This window comes from Panthera pardus, unplaced genomic scaffold (genome assembly GCF_024362965.1).
Source record: "Panthera pardus isolate Hobbes unplaced genomic scaffold, ASM2436296v1 HiC_scaffold_24, whole genome shotgun sequence".
Classification (NCBI taxonomy): Eukaryota; Metazoa; Chordata; class Mammalia; order Carnivora; family Felidae; genus Panthera; species Panthera pardus.
The window spans coordinates 98,979,437-98,992,311 of record NW_026526810.1 but is presented as its reverse complement, the minus strand read 5'-3'; the positions used below and the strand labels follow the sequence as shown (position 1 = coordinate 98,992,311).

General features: G+C 36.9%; 1 protein-coding gene across 2 annotated transcripts in view; it reads right to left on the bottom strand.

The window, feature by feature from the left end:
• Positions 1-12,875, bottom strand: part of PCNX4 (pecanex 4) — a 40,664-nt gene that overhangs the window by 27,257 nt on the left and 532 nt on the right. Inside the window, exon 1 of one of the 2 annotated variants that reach the window (XM_053889470.1) lies at positions 2,483-3,825. The exons of the other annotated variant lie outside the window; for it this stretch is intronic. The gene's annotated coding sequence lies outside the window, so the exon portion shown is untranslated. Of the gene's footprint in view, positions 1-2,482; positions 3,826-12,875 lie in introns of those variants that run through there. 2 annotated transcript variants of the gene reach the window in all.

Here is a 12,875-nt window from a genome sequence, read left to right as displayed (position 1 = left end):
CTCCCCATTTCTATTTTATCTCCTTAATTCCTTCAAGGGCAGGATTTATAATTTCACCCGCTAGCTCCTCCCCATTGCCTGACATACATGCAGCACTAAACAAACAGTTGAAAAGTTGTTTTTTATTTGGGAAAAAAAGGATATTCATTATAATTTATCTAGAACTTATTATTTGGGATTAGATCTTAAATTAATGGAAATCAGATCTAATTAAATTAGATCTTAAAATTGACATTTTTAGATTTTTTTTTATAAATATTTTTTTTTTTTTTTTTCAAAATTTTTTTTTCAACGTTTTTTTATTTATTTTTGGGACAGAGAGAGACAGAGCATGAATGGGGGAGGGGCAGAGAGAGAGGGAGACACAGAATCGGAAACAGGCTCCAGGCTCCGAGCCATCAGCCCAGAGCCTGACGCGGGGCTCGAACTCACGGACCGCGAGATCGTGACCTGGCTGAAGTCGGACGCTTAACCGACTGCGCCACCCAGGCACCCCGACATTTTTAGATTTTGAAGGCAAAGAAACATTCAAAAAGCCAGTGCTTTCAACTCAAATCTGCCAGTGGTTTAATCATTTTCCTAAGAGTTTTCAATGTTTGGTTTTAAACTTTTCCTCTATTATAAGGGTCAGCAAAATTTTTCTCTAAGGGCAGAAGAGTAAATATTTTGGGCTTAGTGGACCATATAATTTCTGTTACTATGACTCAATTCTGCTACATGACTCAATTCTGCTGTTGTAGCAGAAAGCAGCCATAGACAATACATACATGAATGGATATGAGTGGTTGTGCCCTGATAAAGTGTTATGGTATTTTTACCCATACCTGTGGGCCAGATTCAGTCTGTGGGCCATAGTTGGCCAAACTCTGCTCTATAAAATGAACATATTCTCTTTGATTCCTTTGAATTGAAATGAAAATAGAATATGGAAACAAATACTGTTAGTCATATCTTCTAGCAATTATAATAAATTTAGGATTTTCTGATAATTTAAAGAGTCAAATCCTGCTAAAATAGTAGCATTTGGGGGTGCCTGGGTGGCTCAGTTAAGCACTGGACTTCAGCTCGGGTCATGATCTCACAGTTCTGGGGTTCAAGCCCCACATTGGGCTCTGTGCTGACAGCTCAGAGCCTGCAGCCTGCTTGAGATTCTGTGTCTCCCTCTCTCTCTGCCCCTCCCCTGCTCGCATGCTCTCTCCCCGTCTTAAAAATAAACATTAAAAATTTTTTTTAAATAAATAAATAAAAATAAAATAGTTACATTTCAATAAAATCCATTGACAGCTCAATATGCAGTAGAAAGAACAATAAACTGGAAATTAAAAGACTCTAGGTATCAGAGTAAATGCTTATTATTAGCTATGTTACCATAAGCAAACCACTTTCTGATTCAATTTTTAGTTTCTCTTTCTGTTATCAGTTTCCAAAATCTACCAAAACTAGGAAAACATGAAACAATAATAGGACCTATATGTGTTTTAATCTAGATTATTTCCATTTAAGGGCCAGAAAAATCGAAGTACCAAATAACGTGGATTCTCCACCTTCAACTTTTCCTTTTCCTGGGATATACTCAGTAGCTTATTCTGAAAAACAGTTGCCTGACACAAGATAGCTAGCAAAGTACTACCTCAGAGATCATATGTTGGGTTGGAAAAGAAAAATTATGTTTAAAGCTGTCTTCATAAAGAAAGAGACATAGACCAATGAAATAGAATAGAGAGCCCAGAAATAAATCCTCACATATATGGCCAAATACGTGACAAAGGTAATAGGGAAAGGATGGTCTTTGCAATAAATGGTGTGAGGAAAACTGAGTATTGACATGCAAAAGAATGAAATTAGGCCTTTAACACTACATACAAAAATTAACTCAAAATGGACGTTAAGTGTAAAACCTAAAACAATAGAATGCTGAGAAGAAAACATAGGATAAAAGCTTCCAATACTGGCTTTGGCAATGACTTCTTGGATATGACACCAAAGGTACAGGTTACAAAAGGAAACCAGACAAATTAGATTTCATGAAAATTTAAATATTGTGTACACCAAAGACACTATCAACATAGAAAAGAGGCAACCAACAGAATGGGAGAAAATATTTACATATCATATATCTGTCTGATTAGGGATTACAATCCATAATATATAGAGAACTCCTAAAACTCAACAACAGAATAAACCAACTCAAAAACTGGCAAAGGGCTTGAATAGACATTTCTCCAAAGAAGATATACAAATAGCAATAAACACATGAAAAGATACTCAACACCACTAATCATTAGAGAAACGCAAAGCAAAACTGTAACAAGATACCACCTCACACCCATTAGGATGGCTACTATAAGAAAAACAGAAAACAGCAAGTGTTGGTGAGGATGTGGAAAACTGGAACCCTTGTGCACTTGGTGGGAATATCAAATGAGACAACTGTTGGGGAAAACAGTATGGTGGTTCCTCAAAAAATTAAAAATTGGATTACCATTTGATCCAGGAATTCGACTTCTGGATATATACTCCAAAGAATTGAAAGCAGGTTCTCAAAGAGATTTTTGTAACTCATGTTCACAGCAGCATTATTCACAATAACTAAAACACAGAAGTAAACCCAAGTGTCCATCAAAGGATGAAAAGATGAACAAAATATTACTCAACCTTAAAAAGGAAAAAAATCCTGCAGTATGCTACAACATGGATGAACATTAAGGACAGTATGCTAAGTAAAAAAAGCTAGTCACAATAAGACAAATACTGCAGAATTTCACTAAGGCAAGGCACTTAGAGTTGTCAAAATGATAGAAAGTAGAATGGTGGTTGCCATGGGCTGAGGGAAGAGAATGGCAGTCACTGTTGAATGGGTATAAAGTTTTACAAGATAAAAAGAGTCAGAGATGAATGATGGTGATGACTGCACAACAATGTGAATGCATTTAATACCACTGAACCATACACTTAAAAATGGTTAAGACAGTAAATGTTCTATGTATTTTACCACATACACACAAGTTTAAAGCCATCTTAAAACAGCCTTTCTTCTTTTTCTCCTTCTTTCTTCTTCTGTTCTTTCTTCAGTTTAAAACAGTCTTTCTGAAAGTCAGTCCTACCCAACCAATATCAGCCCTAGAGACAGTTTTCAGGCATCATGAAAGATTTGGAGGTCGCCATTAAGAATGACTACTTTAGAACACCTCTTGTTATGCTGTTAGGAAGTTCTTTACTGTAAACACCATATTTAGTCTTCTAGTCATTGGACTTAGTTCTGCACAGAACAACTCATAGCTTTTACTTACATGACAGCCGTGCAAATACTCACAAAATAACATAACCGTAGGGCCAAATGGAACCTTAGTCATTGATGGTTCAATCTTAAGGAATGAAAAGACTGCTTCCCTCCCCTCTGAATAAGCTTATCTCCTGTCTTGATGTCAGGCTCAGTGTACTTTATTCTGGTATGTTGTTCTGTACAAGCCTAAGGTAAAGTAAGGGCATATTCTTGTGAGCAGGTGTAAATATTCTGATTTCAATTATCCACAGAAGATGCCATCAGAAAGGAAAATGAACTTGGATGTCTGGCCTGGGATTTTTCAAGAGACTGGAAGTGCCTGAAATTTTCCCAGGGAGTTAGGTAAAAGCTGGTCCCTCCTGCTCCACTGAGGCAAATCAGAAACAAGGTGAAATGGCTCGCTGGGCCAGAAAGCCAGAAACTGAAGACACCTTACAATCAGATTATCTGGCTTCATGTTACTATCCATATTCATTTACCTTTTAGTACTTCTGAATCTTTGGTAGAGTTTAGTTTAAATGTTCTTACCTATTCGATGGAATATTCTGTGATTATATTCCGAACAGTGAAATACTCTGAAGATCTGTTGTTGATACGGAAACAGAAAGATGCCATGACATGTTGAAAAGTAAAATAAACACATTGATGATCCCATTTGCATTTTTTAAAAAAAGAGTATATATACCTGTGTGTATACATGATTTATATAGCTTGTATAGGTGTAAAAAGTTCCAGACAGCATACTACGATGTGATTGTGTGTCTGTGTATTTTACATAGAACATTTTGATACCTTTTCAAATTATCAAATAACCTCTGGAACTCTCGGCCCCTTGCCCTGCAAACACATCCCACCCTTTTCTCTGTGGTGTCTCTGCTCATGTTCTCTCCATCCTAGGATGCCCTTTCTTCCCTTCCCTAATTAGTAATTTTAGTCAACTTTAGACATTCAGTCTAATCCTTTCTGCAAATTCCCCAGAACGCCTAGGTCAAACTGTGCCTCTCTTTTCTCTGTATAACAAATATTGCTTGTCCATACTTCTCATCTTGTAACATGTATCAACATAGGGCACTTCTTGTATTATTCACCTCTTTACCTGTTATTTTTTCATTTGTATTTATTTTCTCTACTAACTAGTTATTTGTGGGCTGGGGCCAAATCTTGAGACACTTCCGATTCTCCATAATATTTAGCAAAATATCTTGGCATGGAGAGGCATGTAATACATTAATGGTATAAATAAGATGATTAAAATTAAAAGACAACACTAAATACTGCTGTTTAAAAGGGAAGTTGGGAGTGTTTACTGTTTGGTTTTTTTTTTTCAAAACCTTCTTCCTGCATATCCTGCCCCACTAACAGTAAACTTGCAAACTCTTTATTCTCAGTTTTTAAATGTTTAGAAAATAATTTATTGATAATATGGAATAAATAATGGCACTTATTGATAGTATTATTGGGTCAGAGAAGATTTTGCCTAGAGCAGTATATTCCAAAGCAGTATGTTCCTATAGGAACAGGATGAGCCTGAGGGAGAGCCTGAGTTTCTGGGACAGAGAAGTAAATGGCTGTAGAATTTTAATGTGACAGAAATCCAATTGTAATTTGCTCCCTATCTTATGCAACATTTTAACTTTCTTCTTGTCAGGAAGAAGGAGCTAGTTCATACTAGGAGTGAAAAGCAGAGAGAAAACAGCAGGTAACAGAGTCAAAATAAGGCAAGATCAATCACAAAAGAAGTGAGAGCACATTATGAAGCATTAAGAGAATGTTAACACTTGAGTCCCCTCAAGACAGATTTGAATTATTTTCATGTGATATTAAAAGAAAGGCTGAAGGATACAGAATTATTTGCCTTACACAATGTTTCTTAAAAGGGAGTCCATGGTCAAAGAAGCTTGATAAATAACACACTAGGACATCATCTTGAAGAGTCACAGTGGATATCAGCAAACTAAAGACTTAGAGACATCTTTGAAGTTAAAAAAACAAAACAAAACAAAACACGACTGCAAACCTGCTTAAAATGTATCATTTGAATTTTCCAAATTTACTCGAACAGGAAACCTAACGTTCCCACCATATCTAGCAACAGATCATGTGTGTAGTGTTCTCTGTAAATTGCTTGAGAAATACTGGCCTCAGCTTCAATTATGATCTTAAAGATTTAGCCAAGCCAAGGAGAATTAAAAAATATATCTATCTTGGGGCGGCTGGGTGGCTCAGTCGGTTGAGCGTCCGACTTCGGCTCAGGTCATGATCTCACACTCAGTTCAAGCCCCGCATCGGGCTCTGTGCTGACAGCTCAGAGCCTGGAGCCTGCTTCAGATTCTGTGTCTCCCCCTCTCTCTGCCCCTCCCCTGCTCATGCTCTCTTTCTCTCTCTCAAAAATAAATAAACATTTAAAAAATATATGTATCAATCAGGGGGCACCTGAGTGGCTCAGTCAGTTAAGCATCGGACTCTTGATCTCTGCTCAGGCTGTGATCTTGTGGGTTTGTGGGTTTGTGACCTGCGCTGGGCTCTGTGCATACAGTGCAGCACGGAGCTCGCTTGCTTGGGATTCTGTCTCTCCCTCTCTCAAAATAAATAAATAAACTTAAAAAAGAAAAGGTATACCAATTGAGGAATGTCATGAATAACGCTACACAAGGAAAAAGATTATGAGGGAAATTTGTCAAGTAGCAAGTATATCAGATTGCTGAAAAGCTTACTTCTAGTATGGATATTTTTTTCTAATATCTTAAAGATAAAAGAGGATTGTACAGGGGTGCCCCGGGTGGCTTAGGTGGTTGAGTGCCCAACTTCGGTTCAGGTCATGATCTCATGGTTCATGAGTTTGAGCTCCATACCGGGCTCGCTGCTGTAAGTGCAGAGCCTGCTTTGGATCCTCTAAAGATTTTCTCTCTCCTTCTCTCTCTTCCTCTCCCACTCCCACTCTCTCTCTCAAAGATAAATAAAACACTAAATATATATAAATGTATATTTATATATATATGAAGGATTGTATGACAGAAACTGGAAATTCATTAAAGCAAAAAAAAATAAACTGATATTGTGAGATATTTAATTTAATTACAGATCCTGGAAAATTTTTTAAATATTTTCTTTATACCAAGAAATCTCCGATTTTTAGAGAGAAAGAGAGAGAGAACACGCACACGAGCAAGTGGGTGAAGGGCAGAGAGAGAGAGGAAGAAAGAGAATCTTAAAGCAGTCTCCACGCAAGGCAAGGAGCCCTATATGGGGCTTGATCCCATGACCCTGGGATCATGACCTAAGCCAAAATCGAGTGGCATGCTCAACTGACCAAGCCACCGAGTACCCCCAGAGAGATCTTCTAAATTCTAATCTGGATTACTAAAATGGAAAATAAATTCAGACTAATTAAAACTTACTTCCTGAATGAGAATTTGGCATACATTCTCAGAGACAATTTCTAAACAGACTGATGCATTTGTATGGCTGCAGCCTCCAACATGTTAAAATGAAAAATGGCTCAAGGCTTAGGAGGAAAAATGCTGTGAAAATAAAGATTAAGGGATAAAGATGGCATCACAACATTGATTTTGGCCATATGCTGTTTTCATATGCTACTCTGAAAGTGGGCCAACAAAATAGCCATAGAAACGCTGCTTTATTTGGAATTTGAGCATTATCTAGAAGGGTGAGAAACAGATCAATCTGGCAATGTACTAGGAGGGAATTCTTATTTTTCAACTTTAATGCAGGAATCAGGCAAGATACCAACCTGAAAAAAATCCCTTAAAGAAAATAAAATAATAATAATAATAATAACAACAATAAACAAAAAGTGGTAGTTTGCGGGGGATTACAATAAATTTAAAGTTTTCTTAGTCAATTGTCAAATTTTTGTTTAGTAAAGGCTACTTGTTTTTAATCTATCATTATTTTTATTGATTGGTTAATTTCATTCATTGAATCCACACTTTTTTTTCTGTTCTATTGGATTCAGATTTTTTTATGGTAAGAACACTTAACATGAGATCTACCCTCTTGACAAATTTTTAAGTGTATAATACAGTATTGTTAAGTAGCAATACAATGTTGTACAGTAGATCTCTAGAACTTACTCATCTCGCACAACTAAAACTTTATATAGCAAGTCTTCCTCCTGTTTCTTCCTCCCCCAAGTCTCTGGCAACCTTCATTCTACTGTTTCTAGGAGTCTGACAATTACAGATACCTCATTTATGTAGAATCATGCAGTATTTGTCCTTCTCTGACTAGCTTATTTCACTTACCACAATATCTTCAAGGCTTATCCATGTGATCACATGTGGCAGGATTTCCTTCCCTTTTTAGGGCTAAATAATATTCCATTGTGTGTATATACCACATTTTATCCATTCATCTGTTGATGGACAATGGGTTGCTTCTGTTTTTTTGGCTATGGTAAACAATGCTACAATGGACATGGGAGGGCAAATATCTCTTTGAGATTCTGATTCCAATATGTTCAGATATATACCCATAAGTGGGATTGCTGGATCATATGGCAGTTCTATTTTTAACTTTTTGAGGATCCTCCACATTGTTCTCCAGAGCAGATGCACCATTTTGCATCCTACCAACAGTGTACAAGGGTTCCAATTTTTCCACATCCTTGCCAACACTTGTAGTTTTTCTTTCGTTTTATTTTATAATAGCCAGGTATGAGGTGACACTGAATCCACACACATATACTGAGCATGTCTGCCCTGTGTGTCAACTGTATTTTTGTTATACTTTCAGGAAACTTACTATCTCCTAGTATATTTGTCAAATTTTATTAAATCTTTGCTCTCATATGTTTAATTTCTAAGAGTACATCTTTAATGCCTGGATGTTCCTTTTTATAGAATCTTATTATTTCATTAACATGGTCTATCTTTCTGAGAATATTCACTATACATATGTGTGTACACGTAGATAAACGTCATCTAATTCCTTTGTAAATTGCCTCTTTTTAAGTGTTCACTTCTTGGGGCATCTGGGTGGCTCAGTGAGTTAAGCATTCGACGTTGGCTCAGGTCACGTTCTTGTAGTTTGTGAGTTCGAGCCCCACATCAGGCTGTGTGTGCAGGCATGGTGCCTATTTCAGATTCTGTGTCTCCCTCTCTCTCTCCCCCTCCCCCACTCAGGCTCTGTCTCTTTTAAAAATGAATAATTTGTTAAAAAAAAAAAAGTGTTCACTTTTCTTATTAATTTCAAAGAACTTTTTATACATAAAGGATATTAGCTCTGACATACATTATAATCTTTTTTCTCTCCCTATGTTAACTTGTACTTGAAGCACTGTCAGAAGATGCTGGTGAGGATTAAAGAATTCATTTTGATAGTTGTTAATATAGACAAATGTGTTATCCTTCCTTTTATAGAGAAATAGTTAAACAAAATTTAGTATTTTGATACATTTCAACTTCTGAATACCTACAATGTACTAGGTAATGGTAATAAGGCTACTGTCTGATCCAAAGAAGATTATACTCCAGTAAGGTAGAGATCATTTCCCTGTCAAATAATTGTTACTGGTAAAAGTAACTCTGGAATTATTTTAATTTTCATTATGAAGAGAATAAGCAATAAACAAAGTTAGTTTACAAATAACATAGAATTATTAAACAAGATAAACTTTTCAAGAAAAAGTAATTGCTGCTTGTTTAAAAAATGCCTACACAAACTTTGTCAGCAATAAATAGAATGCCTCATCCATGTTCCTCAAAAGTATTTTAAAAAATTTGAAAGGAGGGGCACCTTGATGAAAAAATTTGAAAGAAGGGGTGTCTAGGTAGAACAGTCTGTTGAACGTCCAACTCTTGATTTCAGCTGGGGTTGTAACCTCACAGTTCATGGGATCGAGCCCTGCATCAGGCTCCGTGCTGACAGCATGGAGCCTGCTTGGGATTCTCTCCTTTTCTCTCTGCCCCTACACTGCTCACATACTCTCACTCTCACACTCTCTCTCTCTCTCTCCCTCTCTCTCTTAAATAGAGACCTAAAAAAAAAATGAAAGGAAATATACTGAAGTTCTACTTTTCTAAGCATCACCACCTTTACTAATATGGGAAAAAACTTCATGCATGTCTAGAAAAGAAACAACATCGCCAAACCTTGAGTACTCAAAAAGCATGCATGATTAAGTAATTCTCATTTGCTCTGGATCAAATGACCTGTTACTATCAGAGCGTTTTTTTTTTTTTTTTGAAAGTTTTATTTATTTTTTATTTGTAATTCTGAAAATACATTACAAATGTTAACTAAATGCATACCATGGCAAACAGCTAAATTCCTGAAGAGCCTTTTGAAAGACATTTGGTGCTAAAACATGAAAAACACATTTCATGTTATAGTTTATCACTTACTATAGTAAGTAGTTTCTTCTCACCACCAATAAAAGGAAAATCTACTCAAGCACCTAAAGAGTCTTGGGGCGCCCGGGTGACTCAGTCAGTTAAGCCTCATGACTTTTGATTTCAGCTCAGGTCATCATCTCAAGGTTTCTGGGTTTGAGCCCCGCATCAGGCTTTGCGCTGACAGCATGGAGCCTGCTTAGGATTCTGTCTCTCCCTCTCTCTCTGCCCCTCCCCAGCTCATGCACACTCTCTCTCCCTCTCAAAAATAAATAAACATTAAAAAAAAAAAAACGAGTCTTAAAATGAAAGAACAAGCACAAAAACATCTCTCTGATCAACAAAATGGTATTTATTCAAATTCAAGATTTGGGGAGGATCTTTGAATCTAAGAGTTTTCTGTAAATTCATAGGAATTGGTTTGTAGAGCAAACAATGGATGGAAAGGGTAACTAGATAGATCAAAGGATCATCCTTCCCAAATGTGTAACACTAGAATATGAATTGTTAGCATTCCATACTCTTGGAAAACTAAAATGGTAGAAAATAGCCAAGGTCACATCAGCGCATCACAAATGTGCCAGGCCAGCTGACACTTCTGCTTCTATCCCAATCCACCTCTCCCATACTGTACACATCTTACCAATCACAAATGCAAAGTGATTAACAAGTTTTTCTTTCAAAATCAAGTATCAGGTGAATGAAGTCTACCATTCACAGGGATTACCAGAAATAAATCAACTTATTTTACAGAAAAGAAAACTGAGAACCAGTGATACGAAGTGACTTAATCCACACATAATGTCAGTTGGTGGCTGACCGAGTTTTTCGATCATACCAAGCCATTGTCAAATGAAAGGCAATTTTAGAGGTTAGAGAAATAGAAGGATAATTTGGGAGAAAGAGTTTTCAGGGAAAAGTGGACCTGTCAGGAATCTCCAAAATGTCAAAATAGGAAACTTCTGTTAGCCAAGCCAGCCTGAGGATAGTGGCATGTAGGACTCCTTGATAAGAGATAAACACAAGTGGGAAAATGTCTAGAAGAAAAGATTCTCACCATCAAGAAAATGAACAACCCCCAGAATGGGAAAAAATTTTTGCAAATCATATATATGATAAGGGACTTACATCTAGAATATATAAAGAACCCTTACAACTCAATGGTGACCAAAACAAAGAAATCAATTTAAGGAATTTCAATAGACATATATATACTAATATATATATACTAATATATACTAATAGCCAACAAGTACACAAGTTTCCACATCACTACTCATTCATTAGAGAAATGCAAAGCAAAACCACAACGAGGTATCACTTCAAATCCACTTGACTGGTTACCAAAAAGACAGAAAACAAGTATTAGTGAGGTGGTGGGGGAAACGGAATCTGCAAGTAGTTTTGTAAAATGGTGCAGTGGCTTTGAAAAACAGTCTGGCAGTTCCTAAAAGGCTAAACAGAGAGTTACCATATGACCTAGCAATTCCATTCCTAGGTATTTACCTAAAAGAAATACCTTTTCTTTTAGCATAAGTGTACACAAAAATTTGTACACGAACATTCATAGCAGAAATATGAATTTTCCAAAAAGTAGAGACAACCTTAATGTCCATTAGCAGATTAAATAAAATGTGGCACATCCATACAATGGAATATTTTTAGGCTATAAACAAGAATGAGTACTGATACAGGCTACAACACGGATGAACCTTGAAAACATAATGCTAAATGTAAGAAGACAATCACCAAAGGCCACATATTGTATGCTTCCATTTATATGAAATGTCCAGAACACGAAAATCTATAAAGACAGAAAATAGGTTAATGTTTGCCTAGGGCTGGTGGGGCTGGTGACAAGTGGGGTAGGGAATAAGGGAATAATTCCTGAAGAGTACAGGGCTTTTTTTTTTTTTTTTTTTTTAAGCAGGTTCCATGCCCAGCAGGGAGCCCAACGTGAGGCTTGAACCCATGACCCTAAGATCAACACCTGAGCTCAGAATCAAGCGTCAGATGCTCAACTGACTGAGCCATCCAGGTGTCCCCCTTTTCTTTAATTTTTCATTTGTTTTTACTTTTTAAGGGCCTTCTTTAGCGGTGATGAAAATGTTCTAAAATTGACCGCAATAATACTTGCATAATTCAATGAATATACTAAAAACCATTGAATTGTACACTCTTTAAAAATCTTCAATATTTTTAAAACTTTTTAAAAATTTAAATTCCAGTTAGTGAACATACAGTGTAGTATTAGTTTTTACAAAAGAAAAAGAAACAGAAAAGTTCCCTGACCAGGTATTGTCCATTAATAACTAGTAGGAAATTTAGGAGTAGCTGACAGGTGCCCCGGTTAAATTACTAAAATGGCATTGTCTGGTCATAGAGTCAGGCTCTGGATGCTATGATAAAAGTTTGGAGATTTGGCATGGGTGGCAGTGGACACCAAATGATACAAAGGATGGTCTGTGCCCTAATTATATGAATGATTTGGGACACCTGGGTGGCTCAGTCAATTAAGCCTCTGAATCTTGGTTTCAGCTCAGGTTATGATCTCAAGGTTTTATGAGGTGGAGCCCAGCATACACTGGCAGCCAAAAGCCTGCATGGGATTCTCTCTCTGCTCCTCCCCCACCGGCACTGTCTGTCTGTCTGTCTGTCTTGTCTGTCTCTCTCTCTCTCGCTCTCAAAATAAACAAACTTTAAAAAATCGTTTAACAAAACGAACAAACAAAAGGAACGTACCTAATGTCATATAGCTGAATACAAGAGAAATGACTGGTAAAGAGCAAATAATCAATTCACAGGTCTAATAGATAACCTCTGTTGTAGATTTCGTTGAAGTAAACACTGGTCCTTGACAGAGTTTTGAAAAAAGGCAGATTAAGGGTGAAAGAGTTATTCATGTTCAGGGGGACGTAAGTTGACCAGGCCGGGGCAAAAGTGGTCTAGCTGGACATAAGGAAAGAGTACAGGACTATCTAAGGGACGCAGTTTGTAAACTGTATTGGTGAAACAAGGACATCACTCAATCAAGACCCAGAGGACCGTTTTCCATCTGACCAGTGTCTCTTAGAGACAAAACGCTGTAACTCAACAGGCTAAAGCAGTTTTCTGAAAAAACTTAAAGTCACAGTGGATTGATTCCTCTAGGCACGGAGTTCATCTTCCGTCTAAAAAGTGCAATAATAGCATTTGAAGGTTTTATAGCGAAGAACAAGAAATGTGCGGCAACTGAAACT